This window comes from Ursus americanus, chromosome 14 (genome assembly GCF_024610735.1).
Source record: "Ursus americanus isolate L20-20 chromosome 14, mUrsAme1.1.p, whole genome shotgun sequence".
Taxonomy (NCBI): Eukaryota; Metazoa; Chordata; class Mammalia; order Carnivora; family Ursidae; genus Ursus; species Ursus americanus.
In genome coordinates, this window is record NC_142140.1 from 51,561,430 (window position 1) to 51,573,515 (window position 12,086).

The window sequence follows — 12,086 nt, forward strand, 5'->3', positions numbered from 1 at the left end:
TAATAAATCTTAAAAAAAAATAAACGGAGACATCTGGGTGGCTCAGTCAGTTAAGCATCTGCCTTCTGCTCAGGTCATGATCCCAGGGTCCTGGGATCGAGTCCCATATTGGGCTCTAGTCCCATATTGGGCTCTTTGCTCAGTGGAGAGGCTGCTTCTCCCTCTGCCTGCCACTCCCCCTGCTAGTGCTCTTTCTTTTGCTCTCTCTCTCTCTGACGAATAAATAAATTAAATCTTTAAAAAAAATAATAAAGAATGGCTGGAAACTTCCCACATCTTGGGAGAGATACAGACACCCAGATACATGAAACTCAAAGATCCCTAAATAGGTTGAACCTAAAGGCCTCATGAAGACGCATTAAAATCAACTTATCAAAAATCAAAGAGAGAATTTTGAAAGTGACAAGAGGAAAGCAAAACGTCACATACAAGGAAATCCCAAGGAGACTATTAGCCAATTTCTCGACAGAAACCTTGAGGACATGAGACAGTGAAATGATTTATGCTAGGTGCTGAAAGAAGGAAACTGCGAACCGAGAATGCTTTACTTGGCAAAGCTTTCCTTCAGAAAAGAAGGAAAGAGAAAGACTTTCCCTGGTAAACAAAACTGAGGGAATTTTATCACCACTAGATCTGCCTTACAAGAAATGCTATGGGGGTACCTGGGTGGCTCAGTCAGTTAAGCATCTGCCTTCGGCTCAAGTCATGATCCCAGGATACTGGGGTGGAGCCCCATGTCTGCTATCCTCTCAGTGGGGAGCCTGCTTCTCCCTCTCTCTCTGCCCTTCCCACTTCGTGCACTCTCTCTCTCTCTCTCTCAAATAAATAAAATCTTAAAAAAGGAGAAAGAAATGCAATAGGAATTTTATTAAGTTGAAATAAAAGGATACTAATTAGTAACATGAAAACATATGAAAGCATAAACTATCTGGTCAAAGAAACCAAGAGTTGGTTGTTTGAAAAGATAAAACTGGTAAACCTTTAGCTAGACTAAGAAAAAAGAGAAAAGATTAGGGATGCCTGGGTGGCTCAGGTTGGTTGAGTATCTGTCTTCAGCTCAGGTCATGATCCCTGGGTCCTGGGATCAAGTCCTGCATTGGGCTCCTTGCTCAGCAGGGAGCCTTCTTCTCCCTCTACCTGCCGCTCTCCCTGCTTGTACTCTTGCTCTCCCTCTTGCTCTCTCTCTGGCAAATAAATAAATAAAATCTTTTTTAAAAAAGAGAAAAGATTAAATAAAACCAGAAATTAGGGGCGCCTGGGTGGCATAGCGGTTGAGCGTCTGCCTTCGGCTCGGGGCGTGATCCGGCGATCTGGGATCGAGCCCCACGTCAGGCTCTTCTGCTGTGAGCCTGCTTCTTCCTCTCCCACTCCCCCTGCTTGTATTCCCTCTCTCACTGGCTGTCTCTATCTCTGTCGAATAAATAAATAAAAAAAAATCTTAAAATAAAACCAGAAATTAAAAAGGAGAAATTATAAGTAATTGCACAGAAATACAAAGGCTCGTAAGAGATTACTATGAATAAGTGTATGTCAACAAATTTGATAACCTACAAGTATTGGGTAACTTCTTATAAACACATAACATACCAAGACTGAATCATGAAACAGGAAATCAAAAGCTCAGTAATGAGTAAGGAAATTGAATCAGTAGTCAAAAAACTCCCAAAAAAGAAAAGTCCAGGATCAGGTGGCTTCACTGGTGAATTCCACCAAACACTTAAAAAAAAAAATTCATACCGATCCTTCTCAAACTCATGCAACAAATTAGAGAGGAAGAAACACTTGCAAAATCATTTTACAAGGCCAGCATTACACAGATAACAAAGTCGGATAAGGACACTCCAAGAAAAGAAAATTACATGCCAATATCCCTGGGAAACATAGATGCAAAAATCCTATACAAAATGCTAGGACATCAAATTCAATAGCACATTACAAGGCTTATACAACACAATCAAGTTAGCTTCATCCCTGGAATGCAAGGATGGTTCAACATATGCAAACCAATAAATGTGCTACACCAAATTAACAAAATGAAAGGTAAAAGTCATATGATCATTTCGACAGGTGCAGAAGAGGCATTTCACAAAATCCAACATCCTTTAATGATGAAATGAAACAAATTGGGTATAGAAAGAATGTACCTCAATACAATAAAAGCCATATATAACAAATGAACAGCTAACATCATACTGAATGCAGAAAAGTGCATCGTTCTTTCAGAACGACGGCACCTGGCAAGAAACTGAGGAGAGCATTAAGGTGAGACATACCTGTTTGTCCCCTATTTTATATTCGGTAACTCCCTACATTATCATTATGCTGAAATTTTCTGGAATCCCAATATAACTATAATTTGAACCCTAGTATTATTTGCATGAAGGTTTCTGAATCAGTGCATTGAAGCAGATGGCAAAATTAATTCAGAATCTCTGTTGTAGAGGCCCCCAAACCCTTTGTCCTTCAAAGATGTTATTTATTCATTTGAGACAGAGAGAGGGTGCACAATCAGGGGGAGCGGTAGGCAGAGGGAGAGGGAGAGGCAGGCTCCCCGCTAAGCAAGGAGCCGGATCCCAGGACCCTGGGATCATGACCTGAGCCAAAGGCAGAGACTCAACTGACTGACCCACCCAGATGCCCCTGTTTTTTAAAGGGTTTAAACAATGCCCTGCAATCTTTTTTTGTTGTGTAGATTCCTTTAATATGCTTTGGATTTCCAATTGGGTGAAATCGTGAACCTTTCATCCAGTGTTTTTCTCTTTTCTTCTTTCCCACCTGTCCTTCCTTATTTATTTTTTTATTTTTGTCGCTGGATGAACTTCAGGGAAGGGAGTGTCCTCTCTACCTTGATATTTATGTATTTTTTCCTCTAGAGAGCCTCAAAGCAGTGCCATCACGGCCAGGAGACTCCCTTGTGACAACTGGTTGCTTTATAGGATTTGCAGATTCCAGACTTAAGTCAGTTTAAACTACTACCTTTGTGGTGCCCCAGGGAGGTCATGTGTGTTGGCTTCTATAACCCTGAGGGTCAGAGTCATTGCTGCAGGAGAGGCAGGGCAGCAGCCACAGAGGTATTGAAGCATCCCGATGAGTCCCTTGGTATTTGGGATCGGGACTCAGCCTGCATTCTAATGACAGCCTTTCTCCTCTCTTCTCTTCCTCTTTTTAAATGACAGCTGTTTCAAGGGGTGACCCCTGGATATGCCCTCCTCTTGTATAGTCCTCTCTCCCACCCCCAACCCTGGGATATCTCAGGACCAACCCAGCCTTTATCATAGCTTCATTCTAACATACAGATGCATCCCCTCAAACACATCAACCCAGGACCACTCTAAGGAGGGCCCCAATCCCATACTCCTACTCCGAAAGGCCTAGGAATCCAAGAACTACCACCTCTGGCCGGTTGATTCTAGAATTTAGGCTCAGTAGGGTCACCAAAACAGGGCAGCACAGCACACAACATGAGCTCCCAGGGCTCAGCAGCACACAGGGCACGCCACCATCGGGTAGTGCAGGTGAGCAAGTCGGCGTAAGAGAAGACAGACCCATGGGTGGTGGCTTTGTCTGGACATGCTGTTCATGGCCAAGTGTTACAGTCACCTGCAGATGTGTGGTTCCCATATTAAGACTGATGCCCCCCACACACACCAAGAGGGTAGGAGAAGGCTTAGGACTCACATAAGTGAGTTCCAGAGGAGGGGAAGCCAGCTTCTCAAGCATGTCTGAAAATGGTTTCAGAAAGCAAGGAAAAGCGCACAGCATGGGTCTTTACTGTGGCTGAGGGTTAAAGAAAAAAATATTCAATGACACTTGTCAAAGGTAGTAGAGCAGATATTATTCAGAACCACTGTGCCAGGTATAGAGACAATGGCAATGGGATTTCACAATGGGTGAGAAATGAGTTGGGGCTCAACTCTGGATACAGCATGGGCAAGTGGGAGTTTATGGCCAGAGGACAGGGTGGAGGTCAGTGGATGGAAAATTACTAAGAGAAAAATCAGGGGTATGCGGGTTCTAGCTAAAATGATCTAACAGGATTCTTACTGAAGACAGGCTAGGGTGATCACATTCATCTGGGGGATGATAAGGAGGGGAGAAACTTGATCAACTATCAAGGGTGATCAGATATGGAGGGGATGGGGATGATTCTGGTTCAACTGACTTAGCCCAGTTCGCACTAAAACTGGATTTAACAAGGAGCTACTCTGACAGACTTATGAGAAGGTTCAGAAGCCTGACTCAAGTTTGGTCAAGTAAGGAATCTTTGTCAGGGGTGGGGCCAAGGCAAGAATTCCGCACACAGGGGCTTGTGTGCTTGGAATCTGAAGCCAGTGCCATATAAGGGAGTCTCCAGACTTTCTTGTCTGTTTGTCCAAGTGTGGAGATAAGGGAAAGAGGGAGGGGTGAGGAGTAAACTGTCAGCAAACATCAAAAGATGTGGAGTCTGGCTGCTCATTACAAGGACACACATGGGTAAGAAAAATATGCATTTGAAATGGCTTGGTTTCTACATAAAGAACCATGAACGCCGGCAGGAAGCTCATGCAACAATCTACACTGTATTTGAAGATGGCTGGAGTTACAGCACTGGTGGGGAACGGGATGTGCGGGCAGTGAGTTTTCTTAAGTTAGACTTTGTATCTCACGGATTTACTTCAAATCAACAGAAGTTTGTATATCCCATGTTTTACTATATAGCAATCTTTATTTAATTTTAACTTTTGTACATAGGAAACCATTCTCAGATTTAATTCCTTTTTTTTTAAGATTTTATTTTTAAGTAATTTCTACACCCAGTGTGGGGCTCAGACCCACAACCTTGAGATTAGGAGTCACACGTTCCACGGATCAAGCCAGCCAAGTGTCTCAGATTTAATTCCTTTAAACACTAACAATTACAAAAGTGAAAACCATAGAAAACGAATATTTTCAAATCATTTTCTAACTAGAAGGACATGTGGCATCATAGTTTGTCCTTCCTCAGTTCAACACTGGGGGTATTTTCAGAGATAAGTAGCATCTTCTAATGCAATAGGAGTTTGAGTTTAGCTCCTTAAATGTACTGGATTTTCAAGGACTTAATTAATAAGCTATGAGTAGCTTTCCACACATCGATTAAAATAAGAATTCACTTTCTTTACCCTTTTAAATGCCATAGTCCTCTAGAGACATGCGCATACAGCACTGATGTAAAAATGAAAACATGTACCTGAAAACTTAAGCACTTTCATCTCAAATCTTGAAGTTCTTTTGCCTAAAAGGAAAAAAAAATTCTATTTAGTTCCATAGTTTTCTTGCCTTACTGCCATCATCTCTCTCAATCAACTTACATTTTCGAGTCCAAGAAACAAAAAATGTTATTTCTCCCACAGGGAATAGAATTTCAAAGAACTGGGGCTCAGTTTGTTAAGCATCTGACTCTTGATTTCAGCTCAGGTCATGATCTCGGGGTTGTGAGATGGAGCCCTGTGTCAGGCTCCGGACTGGGCATGGAGCCTGCTTGGGACTCTCTCTCTCCCTCTGCACCTTCCCCCTTCTCCCCCCACCTTGGAAAAAAAAAAAGAAATTAGAAAGTACTAAGGGAAACTAGAACCAAAGAGCTGCAATACTCAATCCATAAGGAATCCAGAGAAAAGAAACATAAATATTGGATTCAGCACAGATGAGCAGCCTGCTTCTCATAGGACATTAGGAAAGTCACAGAAAGTTAAACACTCTGCACTCTCCCAGTGGAGACAAAAGCCCTGGAGTTGGTAGATCCCTGGGAAAGTGGGAGGTTGGGGGGAGAAAGGGACACCGGAGCAGCCACAGGAATGAACCCTGGGAGCCCTGGGACGTAATGGAACCCCTCTCTCCCTAATCCTTCCATTCTCACAGGTGAGGAAACCCTCAGCTGGATTCAGTTTTAGGTTGTTACCTAAATGAACTCCCAAATTCATGAACCCTAACCAGACACAGAACTCCTGATTTTCACAGACTTTCTCAATATAAACAAATTACACTGAGTGCACCCGCACGGGGATGCAAAACTCCAACTATGTCTAGACACAGGCACAAGGGTACCACAGTTAGCTCGGAAGGGCATCACCTCCCTTCCCCTTTGTTCACATGCATTCCCAGCTTTCCAGGCTCTGTAGTTTGTCTTCATATAAAGGCTCCTTCTGTGGTGAGTATGAGCAGGTAGGACACCTGCAGAGGCTCCTCAGGAAGAATCCCTGGGGTCTTGAAGGTATTTCCCAGTCGCAGGCTCAGTGAGGAAAGGGGTGGGGAGCCTAGCTTGGGTCATTAGTCATAGCCTTCTGCTCCTACTCACATAGCTTTGGACTATATTGATATTTTTAATGACACAAACCCAGTATATGAAGAATCTAGGAAAATCACACTAACCCAAAGTTTATCTAGAAAAGATGGAAGAAAATTGTAGGGCCTTTTTCTAGTTCAACAAGAAAGTCCACAAGTATTTATTACTTTCAGAAACAATGATAGTAAATAATTATTTCCATGGCAAGAAATTGTCCTATAATCAATCATACCTGAATACTCTAATTGCTGGAATTATATTGGAAATTGCTCCCCTTCCCCCCCCCCCCCCACTCACAAAAAGAACAAACCTCAGAATATTACTACACCTTCTCAGGGGAAGAGAAATGACAAATTTTAACACATGCAATGTGATATTAGAATATTTTATTTTTTTCTGAAATTCACCTTTCTCTTCCTTCTTTAGAAATACTTAATACTGTCTTATCTCAATCTATCGATGAAATAATTTTACATTTAATTGAACATTGGAAACTAAAAGTGAATAAATTTTATCAAGGTGACAAACCTAGGCATGGGCAGTGCTGGTAGGACAGATCACCCAGGAAATTTTCAAAAAAGTAATCTCCTCTCAAAGGACTTCCCACTGGATGTCTGTGCCCAGGAAAAGATCCTGGGAGGAGAGGCACAGGATTTCATAAAAACGTAATTCCAGGTGGTTATTCTCTACTTGCCTCTCATGTAAAATACCCAGACAAAAATTATAAACGTTTAAAATGAGTCACCCATTGTGTGAAAACGATAAACAATTAAAATACTGCGTCTGTTTGAATTGCACCACGGAGGACAAATAGTTGATGCTGTGAACTGAAGAGGGGAAGTTGGCATCTGGGGAGGCGGGGCGGGATTTGGAAACTATTTATTGCCAGTCCAAGGAAAGGATAGGCTGAGGGACAGGGACGTGGATTTGACCCTCTGCTTTCCAAATATCGGGAACACTCAGAAGAAAACGGGCGCCCTTCGTGAGAAAGGAGAGACTAAGGACCCCACAGACCACACCACCTCCCGCGCACGAGCCCCGGAGACCGAGTCACCACTGTCCCCTGACGACCCTTCCCGTGGTCACCGCACGATCGTGGGGGAGACGCGGCCGCGCGCAGAAACTGGACAGGACGCCCGGGTCCTGGCTGCCCGCCCAGCCCGCACGCCGCGCGCCGCGCGCGGGGCGGGAGGCGGGGGCTGAAGTCTGAGCTGCGCCACCGGGGACTCGGCTCCGCAGACTCGGGGGCTCCCGCGGGAGGTCGCGTCTCGCCGCGGCCAGTTGCCAACCCCTCCGCCCCGTCCTGGCACACCCGGTCCCGCACACTCACCATGTCCCGTGCTTCTCGGTCCGCCGGCGTTGTAGGTTACCGCGCGATTGACGCGGCAGCAGAGCCACCCACAACGGTTAAGCGCAGGTGAGACTTGAAAGCGAGGAAGACCATCAGCGTCCACGCGGCTGCGGAGCGTCGCCACACCCACCTGCCCCTGCTGCGCCCCTGATTGGACAGCTCGCAAGGACCCGCCCCTCCGGTCCTGAGTGGCAACAGGGCAGGAGGTCCGATGGCTTAGGCGCACCAGTCTCTGCGGGTGGTGGGGAACCCGTCCCCTCCTCAGATGTTTGCTTTTAGACAAAACTTGGTCCAGGCCCTGGAGGGACAGTGGCGTCTTCCTGCAGCTCTTTCTAAACGTGGGGACACAGGTGTGCGCAGGAAGTTCCAGAGTTCGTTCCAGTGGAGCGACGCCTTTTCAACAGCAAGAGGGGCGCCTGACCAGACCAGGCCGGGCCATGCCAGACAGGAACTAGAGGGTGTTCTGGGGTTGTCATGAGGCTGAGAAATCAATGTCAGAACTGGAATAAATGCCTAAATTTTGAGTTCACTTCTCTGTTACAAATGTCACTTTCTTCTCTGATTGACATTATTATCAACTATTTGTCCTCCATGGTGTATTTCAAACAGACTCAATGTTTTAATTGCACAGGACAACATTTAATATCCTATATGAATGAAATCCATCTGACTCTTCCCTAAATGTATTTCCTGGGCACAAACATCCTATGGGAAGTCGTTTGGTAGAGTTTCCTCTTTGAAACTTTTCTGGGTGATCTGTCCTGTTAGTACTGCCCCAGCTTGGCTTCGTCACCTTGAAAAGATGTACTAATTTATTTCTCTTTTTCCAATAGGGATAAAATGTATTTAATTCATAGAGCTTAAAAAGAAAGTATGAGATATTTGCAAAGAGGTAAGAAAGTGGAGAATTTCAGAAAAAAAAAGATATTCTAATATTACATTCCATTTGTTAAGGACTTTGATTTCACTTTTTCTTCTCCTGAGAGTGTGTTGTAAGTTTCTGAGGCCTGTTCTTTAATTCTGGGTGATTTCAAATCTACTTAGACTTGCAGAGTGGAAGTTCTCAAGCAGGACTAATTATTTGCAAAACAATGTCTTGCCATAAAAAATAATTAATTGATATCTTTCTTTCCCCCAAAGGAGTAGATCTTTAGGGTTTTCTGGTTGATCTGGTAAATGTGCATTGCAGTTTCTTTCCTCCTTTCCAAATAAACACTGAGTTTGAGTGATTTTGTTCAAACACTTGGTTTGTGTTGTTTAAAATATAGTGGTGGTCCCAAGCAACTCCAGTGGGGCATAGACTCCTGTGGTCAATGATCTGAATAACATTGTTTGAATCACTGCTTTCAATTCCCAAGAGAGAATTGCTAGCTTAGAGGATAACTCAGTTTGTAGTTTTTGGGGAATGGTCATGTTGTTTTTCATACCATCAACATGATTTTATATTCTCAGCAATAGTGCAACAAGGGTTCCAAAGAGTATTTTCATTTTCCTGATCGTGTCCTTTAAGAACAAAAGTCATTAATTTGATGATGATGAAGGCTATTTCTTTCCCATTCTTGCTCTTGGTGTCTTAGCTACCAATTCTTTACTAATACAAGACAAGAATTGTTTCCTATGTTTTATGTAAGTGTGCTATAATTTACTCTTATGTTTAGGTCTTTATCCTTTCTGTTAAATTATTGTATGTGGTGTCCTGTAAGGATTAAACCTCTTTCCTTTGCATATAGCTATCCAGTTGACCTAGCACAAATTTATGAAAAGAATATATATATTTTTTCTGTTTTAGAGAGGGAGAGGCAGGGAGGAGGTACAGAGGAGCAAGGAGAGAGAGAATCATAATCAGGCTCCATGCCCAACACAAAGCCCGACACAGGGCCAGTCTCACAACCCTGAGATCATGACGTGATCTGAAATCAAAAGTCAGATGCTAAATTGACTGAGACACCAGGCACCCCTGAAAAGAATATTCTTATCCTATTCTTGGCTTTTTTTCTCTCAAAAATTGGTTTGACTATAGATGTATGGGTTTATGTCTCAAATCTTTTAAAAAATATTTATTTATTTATTTATTTATTTATTTATTTATTTATTTATTTATTTATTTAAGAGAGTGAGCGAGAGAGCACGGCGAGCAGGCGCAGAGGCAGAGGGAGAAGCAGACTCCCTGGTGAGCAGGGAGCGCGATTCGGACTCAATCCCAGGATCCGGGATCATGACCTGAGCTGAAAGCAGATGCTTAACCGACAGAGCCACCCATGTGTCCCCAGACAATTCCTTATAAGTGTTTAAAAATACAATTGAGGGGTGCCTGGGTGGCTCAGTCAGTTAGGCGTCTGACTCTTGATTTCCACTCAGGTCATGATCTCAGGGTCCTGGGATCAAGCCCGGAGTTGGGCTCTGCACTGGGCATGGAGCTTGCGTGGGATTCTCTCTCTCCCTCTCCCTCTGCCCCTCCCCTCTTCTCCCTCTCTTTCTATCAAAAAAAAAAATACAATTTATTTTTTATATATTGATCTCGGATCTAACCAATTTGCTGAACTTATCAGGGTTTTTAAAAAGACTTTATTTTTAAGTAATCTCTACACCCAATATGGGGTTTGAACTTACAACCCCAAGATCAAGAGTCCCATGCTCTACCAACTGAGCCAGCCAAGCATCCCTCATTATCAGTTTTAAGAGGGGTTTTAAAGTGGATTTTTTAGAGTTTTCTAGAAACAAGATCCCTCAGTGGGGAGTAGGTATACTTTTACATCCTAACCAATCTTAATGCATTATGTTTCCTTTTCCTGCATAATAGTTTTGGCTAAAATAGCCAGTACATCTGGAGTATAAATGGCAAGAGCAGATATCCTCGCTTGTTCCTTACTTCAGGGGAATGCATCCAGTCTTTCACCACTAAAAATAATATTAGTTTGGGTTTTCTATAGACTTCCTTTTTTTTTTTATTAAAGATTTTATTTATTTATTTGACAGAGAGAGACGGCGAGAGAGGGAACACAAGCAACGATCAGGGAGCCCGATGCGGGGCTCAATGCAGGCCTCCATCCCAGGACCCTGGGATCATGACCTGAGCCGAAGGCAGACGCTTAATGGCTAAACCACCCAGGAGCCCCTCCATAGATGTTCTTAATGAGGTTAGTTAATTTCCTTCTATTCCTGGTATGCTGAATGCTTTAATCACAAAAGCATATTGAATTTTGTCACTTATTTTCTCCGAGGCTACTGAGATCTTGCCATTTTGTTTTTTACTCTATCGATATCCTTCACTATTACGTTAATGGATTTTGAGATATTAACCCAAGCATTCATCCCTGGAATATATCCTACTTAGTCATGGTGTAGAATTTTATGTATTGCTGGATCAGGTTTGTGGGTTCAAAACATGTGTGTGAAGTGTTCTCCCCATTCTCATTTGTTTCTACTTATACACTTCTGGTAGGAATGTAACCTCATGCTGCCATTGTGGAAAATGGTATGGCAGGTTTTGTTTTGTTTTTTAATTACAGTGTTATCATATGATCCAGCAATTCTACTTCTGAGTGTATATCCAGAAGAATTCAAAACATGGACTCAAATAGGCATCTGTCCACCTGTGTTTGCAAGAGCGTTATTTATAGTAGCCATTAGGTGGAAGGTCACCAAGTGTCCATCAACAGATAAATGGATCAACAAAATATGGCATACACATACAGCAAAATATTATTCAGTTTTAAAATGAAGTGAAATTCCAGGGGCGCCTGGGTGGCTCAGTCAGTTAAGCATCTGCCTTTGGCTCTGGTTGTGATCCCAGGGTCCTGGGATCGAGCTCCACGCTGGGCTCCCTCCTCAGCAGGGAGCCTCCTTCTCCCTCTCCCCCCTGGTCATGCTCTCTCTCTCAAATAAATAAATAAAATCTTTTTAAAAAGTTTTTTTTAAAGATTTTATTTATTTATTTGACAGAGAGAGAGACAGCCAGCGAGAGAGGGAACACAGGCAGGGGGAGTGGGAGAGGAAGAAGCAGGCTCCCAGCGGAGGAGCCTGATGTGGGGCTCGATCCCAGAACGCCGGGATCACGCCCTGAGCCGAAGGCAGATGCTTAATGACTGAGCCACCCAGGTGCCCCAAAATCTTTAAAATAATATTAAAAAATGAAATGAAATTCCAACACATGCTACACCATGGGTGAACGTTGATGACATTATGCTAAGTGAAACAAGCCAGTCAAAAAAAAAAAAAAAAGACAAAAACTGTATGATTCCACTTACATGAGGTACCTAGTGTAATCAAATTCATAGAGACAGAGAGAAGAATAGTAGTTCTCAGGGGTTAGGGGCACAGGGCAATGGGGATTTGTTGTTCAACACATATAGGGTTTCAGTTTTGCAAGATGAAAACAGTTCTGGAGATTGGTTTCACAGTCAGTGTTGGTCACACTACTGAACTATACACTTA